The sequence below is a fragment of the Crinia signifera genome, chromosome 3 (assembly GCF_055691185.1).
Source record: "Crinia signifera chromosome 3, ASM5569118v1, whole genome shotgun sequence".
Lineage (NCBI taxonomy): Eukaryota > Metazoa > Chordata > Amphibia > Anura > Myobatrachidae > Crinia > Crinia signifera.
Window position 1 is genome coordinate 210075773 of NC_139219.1, and position 25918 is coordinate 210101690.

Genomic DNA, 25918 nt, shown 5'->3' on the forward strand with positions numbered 1-25918 from the left:
GTAGCCCCCCAAAGATATCAAAGGATAACCGCAGCAGGAATCAACAAACCACGCTGCAATTTACCTTAAAGCACTGGCAAAGCTGCACCATTTGTTCACATAAATCAGTCCTGCTTAGCTCCCTTGGGTTTTTGCCCTTCTGAAATGAAGATAGCTCATTGTAGACAGGGCCTAAACATAGCTTTAATGAGGCCAAAGAGGTAGGAGTGGGTGGCTTGGGTCAGCGCATAGCCGCACATGCGCTGGTCTCTCACCTTATTGATTATGGCTTTACATGGACGGACACAATTCTAAGTCCATTCTCTGCTCCTTGATATTTCGCACATTTGGCCCAATATCATAACATTTCCAAAAGTCACAATTAAATATAGAATATATTGATGTATTATTTTCTAAAAAATGGGTGGTTCCTGTTGTATTTATGTGACCATTACATAAATAATTTTCTATACTTCAGGTACAAACTGCATACTTGTTGGTATTATTGTGAATCCAAATAAATCACTCCTACCACAGATTTTATGCGCATGGCTTTGTCCCGTCTCTGATCTCTGTCAATCTGCCGATCTGCAGATTCATAGGATTGCTCTGAGCCTGAGGTGTCATCTGATGTTTCAACATCATAACTCGTCCGCGGTCTTTTTAAAGTGGACATTGTTTAGCTATGTAAAAAAAAATGGTAGAATTTCAAAACTTTTCAATTACAAGGTACACTGCAACAATTATCAGTCTTCTCGTTATCACTTTTAAGTGAACATGAACTATCTATGGAAAATTAAATACAATAATATTGTACATGGGCTGAAACTAAAGCAGATCAATTGTGCCCCTGATGTATTCCCATTGGGTTTAGCAAAATGTGACTTTCAGAGGGGCAGGATTGATCAGCTTTTGTTTCCACCCCATCTATAATATTTTGAAAAAATAATAGTAGATAGTTCAAGTAGATTTAAAAGTGATTCCGTGAAGAGTGGTAAATTTTGCAATGAGCACGGTGTACCGGATTCCATGTCACGGATGCAGACCACAGCGAATTAGACATGATCAGGAGTTGATGCTAGAAACAGTTGAGCACAAGCTGGCAGCCAGCAGCGTCAACAATTTTGGACTTTGCACAATATACTTGCATATGGATGGCCAATCACCATCGATGGTTTACAATCGTCCATGGTTATTGACCAATGTCCAAAACTTGTGCCATCGATGTAGGACTACCACATCTATGGAAAAGTAAAATATCATTTTTGGATTTTATTCTTTAGATTCACAAGTTGGCTGGACATGGAGCATAGCTCCACCACCAAACACCGGGAAATTCCATCACCGTATTCAGCTTAGGCTACGGGCCCCTCAAGCAAAATCTAACGGATGACCATCGACAGCTACAACTATCGGTGGTTATCCATCAAATATTTTGCCACAATCTATGGCCGGGTACACAATTGCAAACCATCGATAGGCATCTGCAGCGATGCCCATCCATACACTTGCAGTGTCAATACCATTAAACAGCATCCCATTTGCTTTGTCATCCAAGCACATGACATGGGCGACAACCCAAACATATTTGGAAGCCCACACAATATAACGGTGCCTGCTTGGCCAACCTGCTTTTGCAAAGTTAAAACGACATGCACAGTGATAGAGTTTTGGGAGCACACTGTCAGGGACACCACTAAAGATTTGACTGTACATGCATCAAATGCAAGGGAAGATGCCACCAGCAACCCTTGCCCCACCCCAACCCCCCCGCCCCCCCCTATTAAAATAATGACAAAAAGAACAATTTAAAATAAAAGACAGCACTATGCAGGGGTGTTGCAATGTAGACAACCCATAAATCAGAGACTTGCACACATAAGAACACACTTGCAGTGTCAAAAAACAGCATCCCATTTGCCTTGTCATCCAAGCACATGACATGGGCGACACCCCAAACACATTTGGAAGCCCACACAATATAACGGTGCCTGCTGGGCCAACCTGCTTTTGCAAAGTGAAAACGACATGCACAGTGATAGAGTTTGGGGAGCACACTGTCAGGGACACCACTAAAGATTTGTCTGTACATGCATCAAATGCAAGGGAAGACGCCACCAGCAATCCTTGCCACACCCCAACCCCCCCGCCCCCCTATTAAAATAATGACAAAAAGAACAATTTAAAATAAAAGACAGCACTATGCAGGGGTGTTGCAATGTAGACAAACTATAAATCAGAGACTTGCACACATAAGAACACACTTGCAGTGTCAAAAAACAGCATCCCATTTGCCTTGTCATCCAAGCACATGACATGGGCGACACCCCAAACACATTTGGAAGCCCACACAATATAACAGTGCCTGCTGGGCCAACCTGCTTTTGCAAAGTGAAAACGACATGCACAGTGATAGAGTTTGGGGAGCACACTGTCAGGGACACCACTAAAGATTTGACTGTACATGCATCAAATGCAAGGGAAGACGCCACCAGCAACCCTTGCCACACCCCAACCCCCCCGCCCCCCCCCCCCCTAATAATGACAAAAAGAACAATTTAAAATAAAAGACAGCACTATGCAGGGGTGTTGCAATGTAGACAACCCATAAATCAGAGACTTGCACACATAAGAACACACTTGCAGTGTCAAAAAAACAGCATCCCATTCGCCTTGTCATCCAAGCACATGACATGGGCGACAACCCAAACATATTTGGAAGCCCACACAATATAACGGTGCCTGCTGGGCCAACCTGCTTTTGCAAAGTGAAAACGACATGCACAGTGATAGAGTTTGGGGAGCACACTGTCAGGGACACCACTAAAGATTTGTCTGTACATGCATCAAATGCAAGGGAAGACGCCACCAGCAACCCTTGCCCCCCCTCCCCCCACACCCTCCCAACACCCGTAAAAATTAGATCATAATGTGTATAAACATGACACACATGAAAGCACTATGCTAACTTCAACAACTGAGTTGCAATGTCATTGACACAGACAAACAAATTCAAAAGAAAACCATAATATACAGCAGAATAATGGAAACAACAAACCAGAGCAAGATGCTGAGAAATAATTACCATTAAAATTGAATCCAAATTCCTGATGATGTCGCAGTAAAAAAAACAATGTCTGTGAAATAACTTGCATCTACGACGCACGTGTCCACAATGACTAAAATCCGCTCGTCCACGCCAATATATACCTTTTAACGATGGCGGGAAAGCGAAATAGCAACTCCCACCCTTCGCCTCATAGGTGTTTTATCGCAATTACGTGTTACGCGTCACACAAATTTTGAATAGCGGGAAAAATTAACTAAGCGATACATTAACGCAATACGAAACAACCTATAACATTTCATTATCGCCATGCGAAGCAGTGACGGAGCACATTGAATACTGCCCAAAGTGTCTGCCACTGCTATTGGGGCAGATCATAATAATTATGCGTGTAAATGCTCAAATCTTAACTTTTCTGCATATTTATGACTTGCATAAAATATTTGATTAATGAAATTGAGAAATACAAGCAAAAAATATGCTGTACAGAATAATCCGTACTTTCAAATATAGAATGTTTATAATTTAATTCAGATTTTGTGCTCAAAGGAATAATAGAAACAACTGGATTCTCATCTTACTAAATCAAAACAGATCAATGCTTCTGGTCATAAACACAGAATGAGGAGTATCATTAATCTTTGAGCCAGATCAACTGAACATTGCTTCAGGGAAGCTGAAACTTCATTTTTTCACTATCCTTAAATAACTTTTCATTCTGGATTCAGTTTAGAAAGTCACCTCAAAACTTATTGTACAAAAAGCAACTTGTTCATTTCCTGCTACATCTGAAGTTTCCTCCAGGTTCTGCACATCTGACTGACAGAGATACAGATCAAACCTGAAAATAAAAAAGGTGACGGGAAACATCTGAAAGTGATGAAAATAGAAATATTATGGCAAAGTATTGTGATACTTCACATACACAACATTGCTTATTTATGTCATTGTAATTAAGTGTTTTACAGGATTCCATCACTGGGAATAGATGCCAGATCTACTGCACTTGCAAGTCACTACTCATACACTTGGGAATCTGTTCCATGAAATTAAAAATTATACATATGGGATGACTAGACCCTGGATTATTAATAGATTGTATTTTTACATAATCAGAAAGTTAGGAACCACTATAAATCTTTGGCAACACTAAAATAAGAATAATCACAGTAAACATATAGGAGGGTATTCAATCCTGATCGTAAACTGTCAAACTGTCGAGTCGACTTGGTTTTGTTTTGCTCGCCTGTTCATTCTTAAGTTGACATTCAAGTCTTCCGCCTATTCATATTTTGATATTGTCGCGTTTGGACCAATGTGGCGAAAAATAGTCATCCCTAGCTCGCCTTCCTGAACTGATAGTTTCTATATAAATCCCTGCTCAGTAGGGCTTTGTGCCATTATGTCTAACTGCAGAGCTGTAATAGGAGAACTGGAACCGGGCCAGGACCGGCACCAGGACCAGTACCGGAATCAGTACCAGATCCTGCACCAGGGCTTGGACCGGTACCAGAACTGGGTGTCACGCCTGAGGGTTAAGACTGATTGAAGTCTTTTATTTAAGCATGAAAGATGATGACAGCAGCAGATGATAACAATAACTGTGAATAGTATTTCCACACTGGCATTAATAAAGTACAGTCAATAATAAATAACTCAACATACAGTATGACAATGGAGAAGATGTAATTTTGACTGAGTTGATTAGTCCCGATAGTGTTCTGGAAGGCACACTAATGTGGAGCAATGAGGAATATTACTGTGGACCGATGTTGAATGAACTAATGGTATTGGGGAACTGTGGTACTGAAGAATAGATAATAAAGAACTGTGAATTGATATTGAAAAAACAATCGATGGTATAACTGTAGGACTGGAGAATACAGGCTGAAGTACAGTCGATGTTGGACGAACAATTGACGATGTAGCTGAAGAATATATGATGAAGAACTGTGAATCCATGTTGGATGAACAATTGATGATGTAGGTGAACTGTGAATCAATGTTGATTGATGGTGATAATTCTGCTCTTTAGGGGGAAATTTACTAATATGGGATGTTGCTATAGGCAACCAATCAGAATTTACACACACTTCTTATTTATTAAGCACCTTCTAAAAGATTTTATATTTCACCTATGTGAAATATAACTCCCATCTTACTAAATTTCCCTCTTAGACTCTTAAGAAAACTTCTATACTGTAGTTCCTTATATTGCTGTGAACTGCAGTTACAGCCTACAATAACATTCAGATGGCTCATTAGCCAAAAATTTGTGGCAAACTTATATGTTTTGAGAACGAGAGTAATTTTGGCCAAATCATGTCTGAATGGTGATTTACAATATAAGTTAACAATAGATGATACTACTACTACTACTACTACTAATAATAATAATAATAATAATAATACCAATAGTTCCCTAAACTAGACTGGTTTGAGCCTCAGAATAACTGTGTAGCCTGTAAACTGTATGGCTCTCTAATGTTAGGCCTCGTACACACCAGAACGACCACGATCGTGAAACGATTTGCTGTGAACTTCTCGGGAGCTCTCTCCCAGGCCCAGACTCTTTGTACTTACGATCGTCAAACGATCGCGATCCGATTGCGATGGTCGTCCGACTGTCGTTTTGGTGCATTGTGTGTGCACAGTGACAGTGGTTTTTGAAGTTTAAATAATGGGCAGGACTAGTTGTGGGGGGACAAATAACAGCAGCCATTTTAGATCTGTGCATTTGTGCTTTGTGACTAGTGATGCTGGTGTATACCTGCTGAACACTGTACATAGCTATTTTGCTCTGCTTTGTGGCTGCTGAGCCGTCAGGCTCCTTCTCACATGCCACTGCTCCTGGAAATTTGTGAGAATAATCCCAATGATTATCGGAATTTCTTACGTTTGGATGATGCCACCTTCCATGAGTTGCTGCGTCTCGTCACCCCCCACATCCAGAATCAAGATACCAAGTATCGCATGGCTATCCCTGCTGAGAAGCGGCTGGTGGTGACCCTGAGGTTTCTGGCAACAGGATGGTCTCTGGCTGACCTGAAGTTTGGATCCCTCATCTCCCTGCAAGCTTTGGGCCTCATCATCCCCGAGACCTGCAAAGCAATTGTGAAGGTACTGCAGCACGAGTATTGCAAGGTAAGGAAAAATACACCACACACTTGTAGTGAAAACATATAATGTTTTATTAAAATAAATCAAACTGTGACATCCACACATTTTTAGTTTTTCATTTTTTTAAAAAGATAAATACAAATGGTGCAAAAATAGAATGCATAGATACGCATAACTGCAAACTGTTCCAAAGTGCAATAACATGTCCAAAAATATATAAAAAATTTCACTTTTCTGCTTTGAGGTATTGAGCAGTAGGACACACGGTGCTTGTGGCGCAGATAATCAAAAGACCTTCATGCACACACATTGTGCATAGTGCAGATGCAATGGTCCCGGCCCCATTGCTCTGCACCATGCGCCATGTGAGCATGGGCTTTATCTGCGCCACAAGCATCATGTGTCATACTGCTCCATGCATGTGGAAATGGCAAAAGTGTATGTTTAGGTACATTAGGTACACATAATATAAAAATTGACCAAAGTGCCATAACAAGTCAAAAAATTTGTAACAAACTAAACTTTAAAACCTACTGCCTCACTCACTTGAAGTATGGAGCAGTATGACACACGGTGCTTGTGGCGCAGATAATCAAAGGACCTTCATGCACACATGGTGCATAGTGCAGATGCAATGGTCCCGGCCCCAGTGCTCTGCACCATGCGCCACGTGAGCATGGGCTTTATCTGCGCCACAAGCATCATGTGTCATACTGCCAACATACCAACTGGGAAAGAATTGGGGAACACTTGTCTATAATTCGTGTAAAACCGGAGGGTCCTGCTCTCCTGTGAAGTCAGGCAATAATGAGGTATACAGGTGGCTATAGCGGGCTGGAGTAGGTGGTTGTGCGGAGGATGCTTGGACAGGTGGAGAGGGATTTGGCAATGAGGAAGGGACTGGTAAGGGTGCTGGGGGAGTAGGCCTTGGTGGTTGTTGGCAAGGAAGAAGGCCAACTATGTGGCATTCAAATGTAAGGTGGTCTAAACGGCCAAAAAACAATAGCTCGCTGTTTAGGCGTTCAAAGGCCATTTGCTGGGTAGGACTCAGCTGGCGTTAGCCGTCTGACAAATATTTCCCGAAATCATCAAAACGGTCGGGAGGCCTACGCAGAACCTGTTCTGCCCGTATCAGTAAATCCTCCTCTTGGTTGGGTATTTTTTTTCCTTGCGGCGCTGTTTTTTACAGGCCTGTTGTGGCGGTGTGGGTGTAGTGGCTATTCCTTGAGATGTTCCTGGAGACTCCGACAATCCAGACAGGTCCAGGGTCGGTGAATGTTCTGTCTCTGCACTGTGATGCTGTGGAAACAAATACAAAGTTCAATTTATTAATCAAGTTTATTTATTATTTTTACAGTTCCCTACCAGCGTGAAGGAGTGGCAAGACATCGCTGCAAAGTTTAAAGAGACGTGGAATTTCCAAAATTGTGGAGGAGCCATTGATGGGAAACAAGTCCACATCAACCAGCCTGCCCACAGTGGTTCCTACTACTTCAATTACAAGGGTTACTTTAGTATCGTATCGATGGCTGTGGTTAATGCGAACTACGAGTTCACCTTCCTGGATGTCGGCAGGAATGGGCGTACTTCGGATGGTGGAACTTTGAAGGATACCAAGTTCTACCAGAGGCTCACCTCCAACACCCTTCACTTTCCGTTGGTCCAGGAAACCAAACATGGGCTCAATTTTGTGTTCGTGACAGACGAGGCATTTGCCCTTCATGAGCACATTATGAAGCCATATGCCAAAAGGGGCCTGGACCATGACAAAAGAATCTTCAATTACAGGCTCTCCAGGGCACGGCGGCTTGTGGAGAGTGCGTTTGGTATCCTGGCAAGCCGTTTCCGCATTTTCCATACTGCCATCAACCTGAGGGTGGACAAAATAGACTGGGTCGTCATGGCGTGCTGTGTCCTGCACAATTTACTGCGCCGCAAGGAAAGACCACAAAGGCCTACAGGACCAGCACCACCAGAGGTCCCAGAGGAGCCAAAGGAGGTAGCGCAGATATCCTCCGTGGAAACACCGGCGCTACAGTATAGGGGGACTACACGCGACAGACAGGTCAGAGACTAGTACAAGGACTATTTTAATGGAGTGGGTGCTGTCCATTGGCAGACGCCCCACAGATCCCCCCTCAATTAGAGAGAGTCGTATTGCTTTCATCTCTACCTTCAATAGAGATTATCAAGATATACAAAAAATTATAAGAAAAAATCACTCAATATTAAAACAAGACCCCTCACTATCAGAGATACTTCCTCCCCAGCCCTCGTTTATTTACAAAAAAAAACAAATCACTGAAAAACCTATTAGCTCCAAGCTGTTTAAAATGTCCAAAGACACCATCCCAAATATCTTCTTCACCATTGGAGTGGCTTCCTACAAAACCGTTGGGTTGTTACAAATGTGGTGGCAACCAATGCATTACCTGTGATTTTATTTCTAACAAATTAAACATAATTAATACACCCACAGAAAAAATTAAAATAAAAGGATTCATCAACTGTAATACTACCTTCGTTATTTATCTTCTCACCTGCACCTGTAACTTAAAATATGTGGGTAGGACCACTCGGCCTTTAAGAACCAGATTCCTTGAACATCGCCGTAATATTATTAAAGGGTCCCTACTTCACAGTGTTTCCAGGCATTTTGCCGAACACCATGACAACAACCCCAAACAGTTGAAACTAACAGGACTAGAACATGTGCCACCCACCAAAAGGGGTGGTGACAGATTTCGCACCCTCTGTAAACAAGAAATATTTTGGACCTTTAAAATGGATTGCCTTTTTCCTAGGGGTCTAAATGAGGCAATGGAATTAAACATTGTCTTGTGATTTCCTTTCCCCTCTCCCTTCTTCTTCTGTTTTCTTCCAGCATCTCCCCCCTTTTTTTTTTTTTTTATAAAAAATTAACGATCCAGTCAGGTTTAGGTTTTTATGCCTTATTTGAACAATATATATCACCTATATTTAAATTGATATTAAGAAAAATTAAATAAAATAAAAATTGTTAACCACATTGTGACAAGTTCCCTTTCTTGTCCCACTGTGTTAAAATACTAGACATATCTCTCTCTTATGCATATATTCATCGCTTTATAAAGGGCTTCCCTCTTCTCCTATTTATATATATTTTTATGATTAGAATTATGTATATTTCTTATTTGTATTTTTATAATGTATAAATTTCATTTATAATATGCTGTCTCTTTAAGACTTCGTAGCACTCATGTTGTCACCTCTGAAATTTTTATAAAAGTTTCTCTGAATAAATAATAATAAAAAGCTAAAAAAAGATTCATATATCCTCTAGTATTACAAATATGTACTCCAACTGATGCTCGTTTATCCGATTCTTTATATATATATGTTTCACTTGGGTCTCCCACTAATCCCTGAGATAACCCTAGAGTATTGCGATCACGTGACCCTCTGGAACGCATAATGCGCTCCATATACCTACATAATGATTGGTCACGTGACCGCATACACACCAGTCTAAATAGCAGGAATGTGTTATTTATACCAACGAATTGTGTTAATGTATCCGTCCCTTTGGCTACCATGATTGGTCAGCCAAATGTATTCCACCCCTGTCATTAGATTCCACTTCCGACACGGTAGCGGAAGTACCTCTTGGAGCGCATGTGCGTTCCAACTAATAAACAACACAATTGGCGCTAAGCTCTGCTTTCACTTCCGGGGTGGACACGGAGGCGATTCGACCTGGCCTCTGTCTGGAACGCATATGCGCTCCACACACGTAGGTGCCTGCTACTTATATATATTTATATTTCTGGCAATTCTACCTTCAATAGATCGCTACTCGCCACCCAGGCACCTCCACTATGAGGAGGAAGGATGAGTCTGGGTGCATTTCGTATAAAGGTATAAAGATATGTTTACCTATACATCCTATTCCGATCACGTGACTCATCTCCGGTCACGTGATCGGAGCTAAAAATCGTAATAATAAAGTTTACATGTATTTATTGCCAAATTCTGGTTTCATACTGACTCAATACTTCTATGGTTATGATATATGTCTGCCTCCCTATCAGTACACTTATGCAATGTATATTATTCGAATTAGAATTGTTAATTGAACCTCACAGGTGCAATGATTTCCTCATTAAGTAAGGTATATATACCTGGTTTAGGTTCACAGTCCCTCACACCTTTGATAAAGCTGCAGGACGCAGTGAAACGCGTTAGGTGATTGCCCCCCACCTCTGGACACAACTGGGACACTCTGACAGACCTGGACATCATTTCTGTTGGTCACTCCAATTGGCACTTACCATTTGGCGGACACCGTGCATGTCAAACCCCTGGTTAACAACATCTATACCAGTGTGGACTGCTACTAGGCACGGAAGCCACTTCCTCATCCCACTATTGGAAATACAATCTGGGTGGAATCGCTCCAGACAACCTTGGTGATTGAGACAATTACATCAGTCTCTCACCCCAACAACAAAAGGTCTGGTTTACATCAAGCGGCTACCTCCAGCGGCACCCAATATTACCGCAAACATCGAGAGGACCCCCAGTACTATCCTCATCCAAGGGATCTCCTACTCACTGTTGGTAACGTGCACTTACCTGTTATTTCTCGAAAAAGTGTCGACACAGTATATTCTTTTGTGTCCATCAAGGCGGGACTTTTTTTCAAATTCATTTGTATTTTTTACATTCATTCCAATTTACTTTTATCTTCCCCCCTCATTCATTATGCCATTATAAATTGGTTTTATTTGTGTATTGTATTTACATGTGTTTTTAAAGAAACAGTAAAAATTGTTATACCTTTTCAAATTTCTGGTATTATTTCATTGACTTGAGCGCTGCTTGACTCACCTAGTGTGAGTCTTCCTGTCTTTTTGTATTCTCGAGTGGGGAGTGACTACCCCCACAACCAAGCAGCTGCTCTAAATCGGAGAACCAACTCATTGCAAGGCGCCTGACTATTCCTAGTGAATACAATTTTCTTTCCCCCATTGGCAGGAGAACCACATTGAAGAAATGTGTGGACTGCACCTATTCTCTGGGCCCGAAAAAACTACTGAGGCAGGACATGTGTCAATACTGGGTCTGTACTTACCGACAATGGTTGGGAACTTTCATCCATAGTCGGCAACACGTCATCCGCCTCGCTCTCCACCATGAGGTGCAGTCCGGTCCTCTGTGCCTCCTGAATGTTAATAGATTGTAGTACCACAGGGAGGTCTCATACACGTCGCCGGCTCCGGCACCAGATCTCTTGGAGGTCTACATTTTCTTATGTTCTTTTAGGAACACAGTGCAGAGATTTTGTATTTTTTTCCGCACCCACTCCGCATTGGCTTCAGGGTGATACGAACGACTGAAATCGGCCAACTCATCTAGGGCTTTTGCTCTTTTAATTTTGTTACTATAGTCTTTGGACTTGGTCTGCCAAAGACAATCATACTCCCTGTATTTGTCGATAAACGCTTCAATGAAGTCGCGCTCCTTTGCCAGAGCAATGTCTATAAGAAAAAAGATTAAAAAATAATTTTATTAAAAATCCTATGAATATAGTTTATATATTCTTAAGACACTTCTTTTATTTCATGTTCACTTTAGTTAATGTCACAATAAAGTTTAAAGTTTCACCAATCAGTTTCCTTTTTATTGTAAACAAGGTGATACTGTATACAGCTTCACCTATACCAGTGATGGCCAACCTTGACACTCCAGCTTTTGTGGAACTATACATTCCAGCAGGACCTGCTGCAGTTTTGCTATTTACCATAGCTAAAACTGTAGCAGGGCATACTGGGATGTGTAGTTCAACAACAGCTGGAGTGTCAAGGTTGCCCAACACTGACCTATACAGTATCATACACATAAATAACGTTCTCCTACACACACAGATATATCACTGCACTGGCCAATAGCATTGGTGGGTAGGGGTGGGCAGCTACCGCACAGGGGAGCATTGGTGGGCAGCGGTGGTCAGCTACTGCATTGGTGGACAATTGGTGGGCAGCTAATGCACTGATGGGCAATTGGTGGGCAGCTAATGCACTGATGGGCAATTGGTGGGAAGCTTATGCACTGATGGGCAATTGGTGGGCAGCTAAGGCACTGGTGGGCAATTGGTGGGCAGCTACTGCATTGGTGGGCAGCGGTGATCAGCTAATGCATTGGTGGGCAGCGGTGGGCAGCTAATGCATTGGTGGCCAGCGGTGGCCAGCTAATGCATTGGTTGGCAGCGGTGGGCAGCTAATGCAGTGGTGGGCAGCTAATGCATTGGTGGGTAGGGAAGGTCCAAATACCTGTATGCAATTTGGCTGAGATCCAGGATCCTTCGTCACTGCTATCCTGTACCATCCACGAGTCTGACAAAATGGCTGCGGAGGGAGTGACCAGGAAATGAGTATAAACAAGCCGGATCTGAAGACGGTCTGAATAGGCAAGTGCACACGATCTTCTCACGATCTGCATACAATCGGCACCCAATCTGAGGTTGGATTGATAGATCTTTAGTGCAGTAGGTAGGATCTTCAATCCGACCTACGACTGGCGGGTACGCGCATCGGATCAGAATTATGAGCTTAAAACAAACGATTTTGCACCAATTCAGAGCAAACGCTCGTACGACCCATCGAAATCGGAGGTTTTTATGCCAAATCATTCTGGTGTGTACCCCCCCTTAGTTCAACAGATACCATAAATGTGCCCTGATATGTTTGATGTGCTATGTATATTGTGATAGCTGCTGTATATTACAGTATGATGGTAGTCTAGGGCTCCATGGGGAGCGCTGATAAACTTGTGTAATTGTTACTTGTGCTGAGTGCTATCTAGAGAAGTTCATTTCTTTAGGAATTTATGATGCCCCAGCTACGGAGTTGTATGATTGACCGGCCCCTAAAGAATATTTTAAAAAATGCCACAGTTTAATTAAATAACTCAATGAGCATTTTCAAGAGCTCGCATCACTTCTTCAGTGTAAATTTGTAGAATTTTATATTGGAGCTAGCGCTAGGTTAATGACTGTTGCAGCAATAGAACCACATTATAATAACACTTAGTATAATTGCCCTGATCAAATATTTTGCTTCTATAGCTGATTTTCTAACTATTTGGCACAAATCTAACTTCATTATAAAAAGCAGATTGTTGCATTGATGAAAAGTGAGATAATCACTGCTGTGTGATGTGTGACATTTTATAGACCAGAAATGTGTATAGTATACACATTATTTCCCACATAGTTTTCTAAGTAACAGAGTTGTCAGACAATTCAATGTTATGATGATGTTTTCATTCTGTAACAGTTACTGATCTGTAAAGCTAAGAGGAAGCAGGTATCACGCCGCTAGCCAAGGCAATCCTGAGCAATAATCCATTTTCATTGGTAGACTATCTACTTTTATATGGTGTGTTTAAAAAGGTTATTTGTTTTCATTGACAACAAACAGCAGTAATAGTAATTAACGGAAAACTAATATGTTAAGGACGTTGAACATTTGGTGGTTTAAGTTAGTGTGCCATCTTGCGCTATAGAAGGGGGTAACTGATGCCCTATTAGCAAGTCATTAAACATTATCTCTCAATGTGGTGTTAATAAGCATGTGTATTTTGTAAATACATTAGATGAGCCATCTGGTGAAGACACCTTGCTACATTGGCTGTTTAATGTGTTCATATTCTCGGAAACAGATGATAACTGAAAACCTTGTTGGTTTTAGCCACATGGGAATTTTTCTATTGCTTTTTTGAAGGGAAATATTGGTATGTTTATTGACTATAATATACTGTACAATAAAATCATATTTTATTCAAAATGAAAAATATGTTTAAACAACGACTTTCACTACTGTATATTACACGAATACTGATCTGAATGGTTTTAAAAATAGCTAGAACACACCTTTACTAACATTTAATTATTAGGACAGTATTCAATGCTCCTGATTCACCGTTTTTTTTGACGAATCAGGCTGTTTTCACTCCTTGCGGTGAATCTTTTTCGCTAAAAATCTGATTTACCCTATTCATTGTTCACTGTTCGCGGAAAGCGAACAGTGAATGCCGGCCAGTTCTCCGTTTCATGCTCGCTGCAATTCGCTGGTGTATTTCAATGTTGTTTTTAATGGGATTTGCCGAGAGTGTATTCAATGCTAGGATGGAGAACTGCTTTCAGCAAGATTTTCGCCATGATTCACCGTTTGGCATTCGACATCTTTTTAAGGTGAACTAAAGGGTTTTTTAAAAGAATTTGCCTCTGAGAGTGAAACATAATAAGGCCCTGTGTGTGTATGTTGGCAGCAATGATTGTATTTATTATTTATTAACAGTTTCTTATATAGCGCACACATATTCCGTAGCACTTTACAGAGCATAGTTATGAGCAAAAACACATAACAAATTATAGTACAAGACAGTTTAGGACAAGTAGATGGTAAATATGGATAGTTGCATAAGTGGACAGGACAAGGAAGCAATCATCAGGGTGGCACAGGTTTATATATTCTAAGAAAGGCACATGAGGAGAGAGGGACCTGCTCGTGAGAGCTTACATTCTAAAGGGTAGGGTTAGACAGACTGGGGTGACACAGAAGGGGAAGAAGTGAGCATAAACAGGTTAGGATGAGAGATGGTCAGGTTTTATGCAGGAGGGTGGGAAGATGTCCGCTTAGTCTTTGATATTTTAAGTCTAAAAAAGCGCTGGGTCATCCAAGAGTAGACAGCAGAGAGAGAGATGGAGATATGAGTGAGGATAGAGGGAGAGAGATCAGGAAAGGAGATAGATAGGTAGATTTTAGTATTATCAGCATAGAGGTGATAGTGAAAGTTAAGTGAGCAAATAAGCTCACCCAGAGAAGATGTGTACAGATAGAGAAGAAGAGGGCCAATAATTAAAATGTTAGGGGACACCTACTATCAATGGAAGAGCAGGAGAGGTGAAGTCATTAGAGGTACAGCTGGGCATTTTCAAAACAGACAGTGCCCATACAAGCATAATGTCACAACTGAAGGGCTGGATGATGTTGTGTGGTGTGTAGCAACCGGAGGCGGACCAGAGGAGGAAGGATTAAATCGTGCAGGTTTAATAATAGAATTCATCAATGGAAACAATACACACTTGAATACTTTCTTTAAGTGGCAGTTAGTGGTAAATAATACTTGAGCCAGCAAGGCACTTTTAGAAGAAGAAAGTTCATTTGAATAATGACAGTTCAATAGCACAGGACGACAGGCAGGGGTCTTGAAGAATAAGAGGATCCGGAAAGAGAATGTACTTGATGGTAAATGAAGGATCCTTGAAGACTGGAAGAAGATGAATGATGAAATGAAGATTGCAGAATTGCTTGGAAGCAGGACACTTGAAGAGCTAGGCCAGGAAGCTCAGGGATACAGGCAGAGGCCAGACTGTGGAGAGAACTGGCAACGATGGGGTTAAGCAGTAGCCTAGACCAGCACAGAGCACGAGCAAGGCACCAAGGTCAGGAGAGGTGAGTCAGAGAGCCGGAGTCAGCTGGGAGCTGTGAACGCCTCGGGAGACTCTTTGTACTGACACTGAACAGCCCTAGGCAGATCCCCTATATCCCAAGAGGGCGGCTGCCATTGGCTGTCAGGTCAGTATGGGCGGAAACCTCAGACCTGGGCCAATCTGATATTTGCCCTTAACCAAGATGGCGGCGCCGGCCTCCCGGCGCCATTTCAGCACACACTGCTACACCTGTCAGCATCCCACGCTGCCTGCTGCCCACCAGACTGCCGCTGCCCGCTGCTGCTGACCCGGAGACCACTACACGCTAGCCGGGAGATTGGCTGGGGGCCTGGGACAGGGCACAGTGACGTGACGTCAGATCGTCCAGCAGGTGACCTGGGCCTCTGGGTTCGCAGGACTCTCGCTAGAGTTCTGGACTGGTGGTGACAGTGGGACAGATAATGATAATGACCCTGGACACAGGCAGCCGCACTGCAGATTTGTGGGCTCAGGCTGCGGCTGTGTGTTGCTGGCCTGGCTCTCTGCCTGCCCGGCCACGGACTCTGGACTGGACAGACTGGTCTGGACAACAAGAGACAACACAACTGTGCCCACCCCACTGCCGAACTTACAGTAAATATACTGAACCAACTGATGCCACTGCTGCGCAGCGCGGCACCACAGGCAGGAGGCAGCTCACCACCGGGCCGGCGTCCAAGTCCGACAGGCAGCCGCAGCAGCATGCACGTCACGGTGTCACTGGCACTGCTGTCAGGCGGGCGTGTGTCACACATGGCAGCGCCGTAGCCGCTGCCCGCAGGAGGAGCCGGGGAGGTCACACAGGGACACTAACAAGTTTGTGTCCACTGTCCTGCCTCCCTCCTCCTCCCAGCGAGCGCCGCGGCGGAGTGACTGTGTCACCCGGCTTCCTCACGTTGTTAGGTATGTCTCTCAGTCTCGAGTCGTCATGTGAGTGTCACTGAATGTGATGTGACACTCACACTGTGATGGCTTCCCGCAGTAATGTAATTGGCACCAGGCGGGGGTGGGTGGCGGCGGCTGCGCGGGCCACATGACGAGGTCTGGCGGGCCAGATTTGGCCCGCGGGCCTTGTATTTGACACCCGTGAGCTAATGCATTGGTGGGCAGCTAATGCATTGGTGGCCAGCGGTGGGCAGCTAATGCATTGGTTGGCAGCGGTATGCAGCTAATGCAGTGGTGGGCAGCTAATGCATTGGTGGGTAGGGAAGGTCCAAATACCTGTCTGCAATTTGGCTGAGATCCAGGATCCTTCATCACTGCTATCCTGTACCATCCACGAGTCTGACAAAATGGCTGCGGAGGGAGTGACCAGGAAATGAGTATAAACAAGCCGGATCTGAAGACGGTCTGACGAGGCAAGTGCACACGATCTTCTCACGATCTGCATACAATCGGCACCCAATCTGAGATCGGATTGATAGATCTTTAGTGCAGTAGGTAGGATCTTCAATCCGACCTACGACTGGCGGGTACGCGCATCGGATCGGAATTGTGAGCTTAAAACAAACGATTTCGCACCAATTCAGAGCAAACGCTCGTACGACCCATCAAAATCGGAGGTTTTTATGCCAAATCATTCTGGTGTGTACCCCCCCTTAGTTCAACAGATACCATAAATGTGCCCTGATATGTTTGATGTGCTATGTATATTGTGATAGCTACTGCATATTACAGTATGATGGTGGTGTAGGGCTCCATGGGTAGCGCTGATAAACTTGTGTAATTGTTACTTGTGCTGAGTGCTATCCAGAGAAGTTCATTTCTTTAGGAATTTATGATGCCCCAGCTACGGAGTTGTATGATTGACCGGCCCCTAAAGAATATTTTAAAAAATGCCACAGTTTAATTAAATAACTCAATGAGCATTTTCAAGAGCTCGCATCACTTCTTCAGTGTAAATTTGTAGAATTTTATATTGGAGCTAGCGCTAGGTTAATGACTGTTGCAGCAATAGAACCACATTATAATAACACTTAGTATAATTGCCCTGATCAAATATTTTGCTTCTATAGCTGATTTTCTAACTATTTGGCACAAATCTAACTTCATTATAAAAAGCAGATTGTTGCATTGATGAAAAGTGAGATAATCACTGCTGTGTGATGTGTGACATTTTATAGACCAGAAATGTGTATAGTATACACATTATTTCCCACATAGTTTTCTAAGTAACAGAGTTGTCAGACAATTCAATGTTATGATGATGTTTTCATTCTGTAACAGTTACTGATCTGTAAAGCTAAGAGGAAGCAGGTATCACGCCGCTACAGGGCAGGGGAACTTGAAAATAACTACGTGGCCAGTGGGCTGGAGGTGGATAGGACGGTATGGCAGGAGGCTCTTAATGATTGGCGTGATTACGTTCAAGACGCCGCATGTCGGAGAGTCAAAATCGGGGATCATAGGCGCTACGTAGAGTCGGATCGCGGTGGGAAATGGCTAGCGTTGATGGCCAAGAACGAACGTCCCTCCAATCTCATTTCTGAGATTAAGGAGGACAACGGTAATATTTTGACGGATACTCCCACCATTGTATCTAGCTTTGTGTCATATTATAAAAAACTGTATACGTCCCAGTCCGTGAACAGTAGCGAAACTGTGGCTGACTATCTGGGGTCATTGGAACTCCCGAAATTGGTCGGGGCCTCTAAGGAAATATTGGATTCTCCTATTACATTAGAGGAGGTAACATCGGTAATCCAGGCTCTCCCCCGTAACAAGGCCCCGGGATTAGACGGGTTACCAGGGGAATTTTACATAAAATACTCTAAGGTGCTAGCAACACCATTGTGGCATCTGCTGGGCGACGTTCAGGTTCAAGGTAGGCTTCCGCCCTCTATGGAAGAAGCGTACATAACTATGATTCCAAAGGCCGGGAAAGATCCCTCCCGGATCGAATCCTACCGACCGATATCTATCATGTCCACGGACGCAAAAATTTTTGCAAAAATACTAGCCAATCGCCTGGGGAGGGTGTTGGATGAAATTGTACATCCAGATCAAACTGGGTTCCGACCCGGAAAATCGACCGCGATTAACCTCAGGAGGGTTCTATCATATATTCAAATTATTAAACTGGGTAAAAAATCAGCGGCAGTGGCGTCATTTGATGCTAGTAGAGCGTTCGATGTAATTGAATGGGAGTACCTATGGCCGGTTTTAAGAGCTTATGGCATAGGGGAGGGGTTTATTGGTTGGATTAAATTGTTATACCGGCAGCCATTAGCCCGAATTTCGATCAATGGGTTTACTTCCCCCTCGTTTTCACTGGCTAGGGGCACTAGGCAGGGGTGTCCACTGTCCCCGCTGTTGTTTGCGGTAGCAGTGGAGCCCCTGGCTCATATACTCAGGAAAGAGCTGGGTTGCCATAATAAAGCTGGGAGCAAACTGGTTTCTCTGTACGCCGACGATCTCCTTATTGGTTCGGATGATCCGGATGTTGATCTACCAGTAATCATTGATCTCCTGGAGGAATTCGGGGGTATTTCAGGCATCAAAATGAACTGGGACAAGTCCCATGTAATGTACTTGGGCCCTGCGACTCCCGGCATCCAGCCTGCTTGTCCGATAAAGTCCTCCAATAGATTTAAATACTTGGGTGTTATGATTTCTGATAACCCGCGGGATTACATTGCGGATAATCTGAGGCCGGTAGTAAGGGAAATTAAAGCTAAGTGTCGAAGATGGGTGGGACTACCTCTGTCGCAACTCGGGAGGGTGAACCTGGTAAAAATGTGTATGCAACCGAAATTGCTGTACCTGCTTCTCCAATCCCCGTGCTATATAAGTATAAAATTCTTCCACGAGCTAAATAGTGTGCTCTCGTCGTTCATTTGGAAAAATAAAAGCCCAAGGATTAGGTTATCTACTTTAAGTCGTGATAGAAGTGAAGGCGGTCTCGCCCTCCCTGATTTTAGACTTTATTATTACTCGTCCCAGCTGTGTCACCTTTGCCCATGGTTGCAGGGTGGGGAGGGTGTAGAGGAATTTAAAATCTTGGCGGCGGGTGGGCAAGGTGGGTTGTCACCGCTGCAAATACTTCTGGCGGGGAAAATAAGGGGTAACCTATCCCCCTTGATGGACCAAGCCATACGTATATGGCGACAAGTACAGAGGTGGACTAACTTTGTTGATACAGACCCTCAAGCCTCGATACTTTCCCTGACAGAGATAAAAAAAATGAAAGATCAAATTGGGGGTGTGTGGGAGGATCGAGGCTTGTTGGCAGTAGGATCATGGGTGCAGGGGGGGAATATCCGATCTTTTGAGGATCTACAAAGGGGGCATGACCTCCACAGTAAATTCCGCTTTAACTACCTGCAGGTTAGGAGCGCTTTAGGATGCATGTTAAGGAATGGATCTTTGAATATAAGTGAAGCACCCTGCAAGGTATTTGTTAAAAAATTGGGTCCCAGGAAGCACCTCTCAAAACTTTACAAATATCTTCATTCCTTTAGACAAGAAAATGGATTGGACAAGCTGAGGACCCAGTGGGCCAGGGATATCCCCCAGATCTTGTTAATAGACTGGAGGGAGGTTATATCAGCTCCAAGTAAATCTTCAATGGCCCTTTCGGTCCAGCAGGTCCAATTCAATGTTCTTCATCGAATTTATTTTACCCCAGAGCGCCTGAGGCATATGAGTAAATCCGCCAATGCCGGGTGCCCGAGATGTGGAGCTGAGCCTGGTACATACTGGCATTTAATGTGGGAATGTGCGGATGTCCAGGCGTTCTGGTTGGCAATTTGTGATGTTATGTTGGAGCTGGATGTCTCTAGTTCCCTTTTCAGTCCAATAGGTCTGGTAATGGGGGTGGTGGATACCCGACTAAGTGGGCAATGGACCCAATTGATTAGGATCTTAACATCTTGTGCAAAGGTAATTATAGCAAGGAAGTGGATGGCCAAGGAAGGGCCCTCGGCGGTGGAGTGGATTAACTTAGTTAATGCTACCTGCTCTCATGAAAAATACGTGTACGCTACACGAGGGTGCTTTGCTAAATTCTATAGGATATGGGGTCGGTGGACGTCCTCTAAATTTTATATATCAGTATAAATACACTTTGTATCACTTGTGTTATTTACTTATTTTTTTTGTTTTTATATTTTATTCTTTTGTATGAGTGATGGCATGTGTAGCCCCTGATCACGTTTGCACTTTAGTCACGACAAGAATTGGGAAGCGGAGGTATCCGCAACAAGTTCAGGACACCTTAATGATAAGATAAGATGAAATGATAAGAGTTAAATTACGAGGGTAGTTCACAAGAAAATATTCAATAGATATATTGAGCAATAGGTGGATGGGTGGGATTAGGAGTAATTATGAGTTATATTTTTTTATGCTTATGCGTACGATGATAATTAGGGAGCAGAGTAGAAAACATGATATGGTGTCATCCTTAGCCTTAGTTCCTTTTTTAGCATATAGGTGTAGATCTCTGATGTTTAGCTGGGGGAGTGACCGGCCACGGGGTTGTAGGTGTTCATTGTATTGTATGTAATGTATTGTATTTTAAATGTTGTCCTTGTGAATTTTTGCAAAAGTAAATAAAAACTAAATTAAAAAAGGTATCACGCCGCTAGCCAAGGCAATCCTGAGCAATAATCCATTTTCATTGGTAGACTATCTACTTTTATATGGTGTGTTTAAAAAGGTTATTTGTTTTCATTGACAACAAACAGCAGTAATAGTAATTAACGGAAAACTAATATGTTAAGGACGTTGAACATTTGGTGGTTTAAGTTAGTGTGCCATCTTGCGCTATAGAAGGGGGTAACTGATGCCCTATTAGCAAGTCATTAAACATTATCTCTCAATGTGGTGTTAATAAGCATGTGTATTTTGTAAATACATTAGATGAGCCATCTGGTGAAGACACCTTGCTACATTGGCTGTTTAATGTGTTCATATTCTCGGAAACAGATGATAACTGAAAACCTTGTTGGTTTTAGCCACATGGGAATTTTTCTATTGCTATTTTAAAGGGAAATATTGGTATGTTTATTGACTATAATATACTGTACAATAAAATCATATTTTATTCAAAATGGAAAATATGTTTAAACAACGACTTTCACTACTGTATATTACACGAATACTGATCTGAATGGTTTTGAAAATAGCTAGAACACACCTTTACTAACATTTAATTATTAGGACAGTATTCAATGCTCCTGATTCACCGTTTTTTTTTTTTGGCGAATCAGGCTGTTTTCACTCCTTGCGGTGAATCTTTTTCGCTAAAAATCTGATTTACCCTATTCATTGTTCACTGTTCGCGGAAAGTGAACAGTGAATGCTGGCCAGTTCTCCGTTTCATGCTCGCTGCAATTTGCTGGTGTATTTCAATGTTGTTTTTAATGGGATTTGCCGAGAGTGTATTCAATGCTAGGATGGAGAACTGCTTTCAGCAAGATTTTCGCCATGATTCACCGTTTGGCATTCGACATATTTTTAAGGTGAACTAAAGGGTTTTTTAAAAGAATTTGCCTCTGAGAGTGAAACATAATAAGGCCCTGTGTGTGTATGTTGGCAGCAATGATTGTATTTATTATTTATTAACAGTTTCTTATATAGCGCACACATATTTCGCAGCGCTTTGCAGAGCATAGTTATGAGCAAAAACACATAACAAATTATAGTACAAGACAGTTTAGGACAAGTAGATGGTAAATATGGATAGTTGCATCAGTGAACAGGACAAGGAAGCAATCATCAGGGTGGCACAGGTTTATATATTCTAAGAAAGGCACATGAGGAGAGAGGGACCTGCTCGTGAGAGCTTACATTCTAAAGGGGAGGGTTAGACAGACTGGGGTGACACAGAAGGGGAAGAAGTGAGCATAAACAGGTTAGGATGAGAGATGGTCAGGTTTTATGCAGGAGGGTGGGAAGATGTCCGCTTAGTCTTTGATATTTTAAGTCTAAAAAATCGCTGGGTCATCCAAGAGTAGACAGCAGAGAGAGAGATGGAGATATGAGTGAGGATAGAGGGAGAGAGATCAGGAAAGGAGCGGTATATTTTAGTATTATCAGCATAGAGGTGATAGTGGAAGTTAAGTGAGTAAATAAGCTCACCCAGAGAGGATGTGTACAGATAGAGAAGAAGAGGGCCAATAATTAAAATGTTAGGGGACACCTACTATCAATGGAAGAGCAGGAGAGGTGAAGTCATTAGAGGTACAGCTGTGCATTTTCAAAACAGACAGTGCCCATACAAGCATAAAGAGTGATATTCAAAGTTTTAGCAGTTGTAGAAATTGTGATATTCTGGATGAATAGCCAGATTAAGCAACCAGGAGTAGTATGTTGTGAGTATGAAGTGCGCTCATTTAAAGCAGTCTTTTGGTTTTCTGAGTTGCTGTTGTTTTCTGTCTTTCTGTGTCACTTTGATACCAAGATGTCAAGTTGGTTGGCAGTTTCTGTCCAGTTTAAGTCCAGGCTAAGTCCAGTCTTTAAGGGATGTAACTGTTTTCTCCCTACTTAAAAATCTTCCTACTTTAAAATCTGACAAAATATCAATAGTCAGCCAGGCTGTGGTTTTATGTGGCACATTTTGGGCCTTATTCTGGTTGGAGCGGCCGGGCCGTACGCGTACGTCCCGGGATTTTTTATGATCTGCGCATGCGTACATTCGCCAATGCGCAGGCGCGACTGCTCACCAACGCTTACGGACGGGTCTCTACGTGCGAAAAAACCTGTACGCGAGTGTACGGTATTGGGGGCGGCATAGGGGCGTGAAGAGGGGAGCGGCCGAAATAATGAGGGAAAATGGGCGTAAATATGGGCGTACACGGGGGTGTGCACCAAAAATGAGCGGTGCTACTACCGCACGATCGACTAAGGCACCGTTCATTTCGGACACAGAACAGGCGGCCGCCAACCGCCAGCTCAAACCACCCCTACAGATACCGCATGCCAGCGTGCGCCTGAGTTTGCTAATTAACGCTGATTCCTACTCAAACACATACATCTGAATGTAATAAGCAATGCTGCAGTCTATTAAGTCCAAACCATGATTTCACTACCTGCAAGCCACACACAGCACTCAAACACATTGGAAGCTTATCTTTATATACTTCTCGACATTTAAAGGTTTGTTTAATTTAAGGTAAGAATCTTTTGAAGACCTGCTTATATATGCTAAGGTAGCTATTTGCTAAACAGTTAGACACATTCACTACGTGCTTTCATAGACTTTACACAGTAGCACACTCAATCTACACAAGTCGACATGTGTCAACGTGTTCACTCTAATACAAACATAGGTTTTGTATTTAGGATACAATAACATAAACCACATCTAACACCTACAAAGGATGTTTCAGCAATGTTTTAAGCCCATGACCACTATTTTGCACACAATCTTTGTATAGTACCCAAAATACAGAACTCTACCACTATCTCATCTGCTATGAATTGGATTTGACTACACTCTGGATGTAAGATGCCACCAATAACATTATTGCACTCACATCTCTCTAACAAAGGATTCCTACATCTGCTTATGATACTGTCAAATCATATATATGTAAAAACTTATACATGTTTGTTCACAAGCAATTTTATCATGTTTGGCCCATTCACACATCTTTTTTTAGGGAGGACACATATGCATTCCTACACAAATGTACCTTTTGACCATTGTTTGTCTGCCTCACCCACTCCATGAGGAAAGCATTGTTCTGGACCTGCTTTTACCTACTACTGTAGGAGCTACCTCACCTGCACACAAACTGCTTTCTCACCTATTAAGTTGCTCTGCACATGTGCTGACACAAACTAATTAGCAGGGAAAAGTTGGATAGGAACATGGGAATGGCCATGGAGAGGGTTACACATGGGAAACTTCGACCACACTTCAACAAATGTTCAAAAATACCCTGGTCAGTAAGTACACATAAATCTAGTATTTGTTTCACACAAGAAATTACACATACAACAATTTGGTTTTAATTGTTAAAAGAAATTTATTTGCTGTTCAGCATCACAGCTTAAAGTGTGAACACTTTAATGTCAGAAATGAAATAAACAAATAAAATAGACACAAAAATAAAAAAACAGCCAGAACAAGAGGTTGCATATCTCCAAACATGTGTTACCCTGCAAATGCAATGGTGAAAGAAATGGGGACACCAGAATACATACTGCAACAACCAGGGTGAATACTAAGCAAGATACACACCACCAAAAATTTATCCTGCATTTGTAGAGGTCAAAATAAGAACTTTAATGCCCATGGCACGCAAATGGATAGATGGACAACTCAGGAAGTGGATGTCCAGTGCAATTTAAACATTTGGGGTCCAACCACAGAGGAAGTGAACCAGGTCTCATTATTTGGGCCCTTTTTTCCCCCTTTTAGATGGGGCCTTGGGGACAGGGGCCTTTGGGTCAGCTGGCTTGCGGCGTCTTCCCCTAGTGGCCACAGGAGGGTCAGCAGAGGTGAAAGGTTGGGGAGCAGCTTGGGGTGGGCCAGCAGATGGGGGATTGTCCCTTAGGGACCTGGCGGTGGTCAGCTGCTCCGCAAGCAGTTCATTCTGGCGGCTGAGGTGTTGGCCAATGCTTAGCATGCCAGCCGCCAGAGTGTCATTAATGCGGTTCAACGCCTCACACTGCAGCCTGTTTGTGGCCTTCCACTCATCAAAAAAATCCCCAAACTGCTGCTGACGGAGCGCGGCATCCACCCCTTGCTGCTCGATCCTCTCCAGCATCACCATCACGCTCTCATCCCATGTCTCCTGTGGCTGGGGCTGGGGGTGTCTTCTTGGTGGAGGCTGGACCACTCGCTCCACCTGTGGCTCTGCAGAGGAAGATGCTGCCGGTACATTCTGGGTTTCTGCTTCTGCTAGGATAATAATTGAAAAAAATGTCACCATCACATACGCACTAAAAAATCTCTTTCAAAATACAATGCATTACTGTGACTTACCATCAAAAGGAGCATCAAAGACCTCCGCCGGGAGCTCACTGTCCATATTGGAGATCCCCCTGACCTCGCCCACATCAATCACGTCCAAGGCCTCCTGCTCCAGGGGGGTATACTCCAAATGATCGGGCATAGGACCTCTCCCGGTGGACATGCTGTGGTTGTACCGGTCAGTTATCTTCCTCTTCATTGCCGTTTTGAAGTCTGTCCACCTACAAGTTTAAAAATACAAATATCACCATGAGATATGTGCACCACTGTGCTACGTGTAGGGTTACCACCTAGTCCCTTTGATTCCGGACAC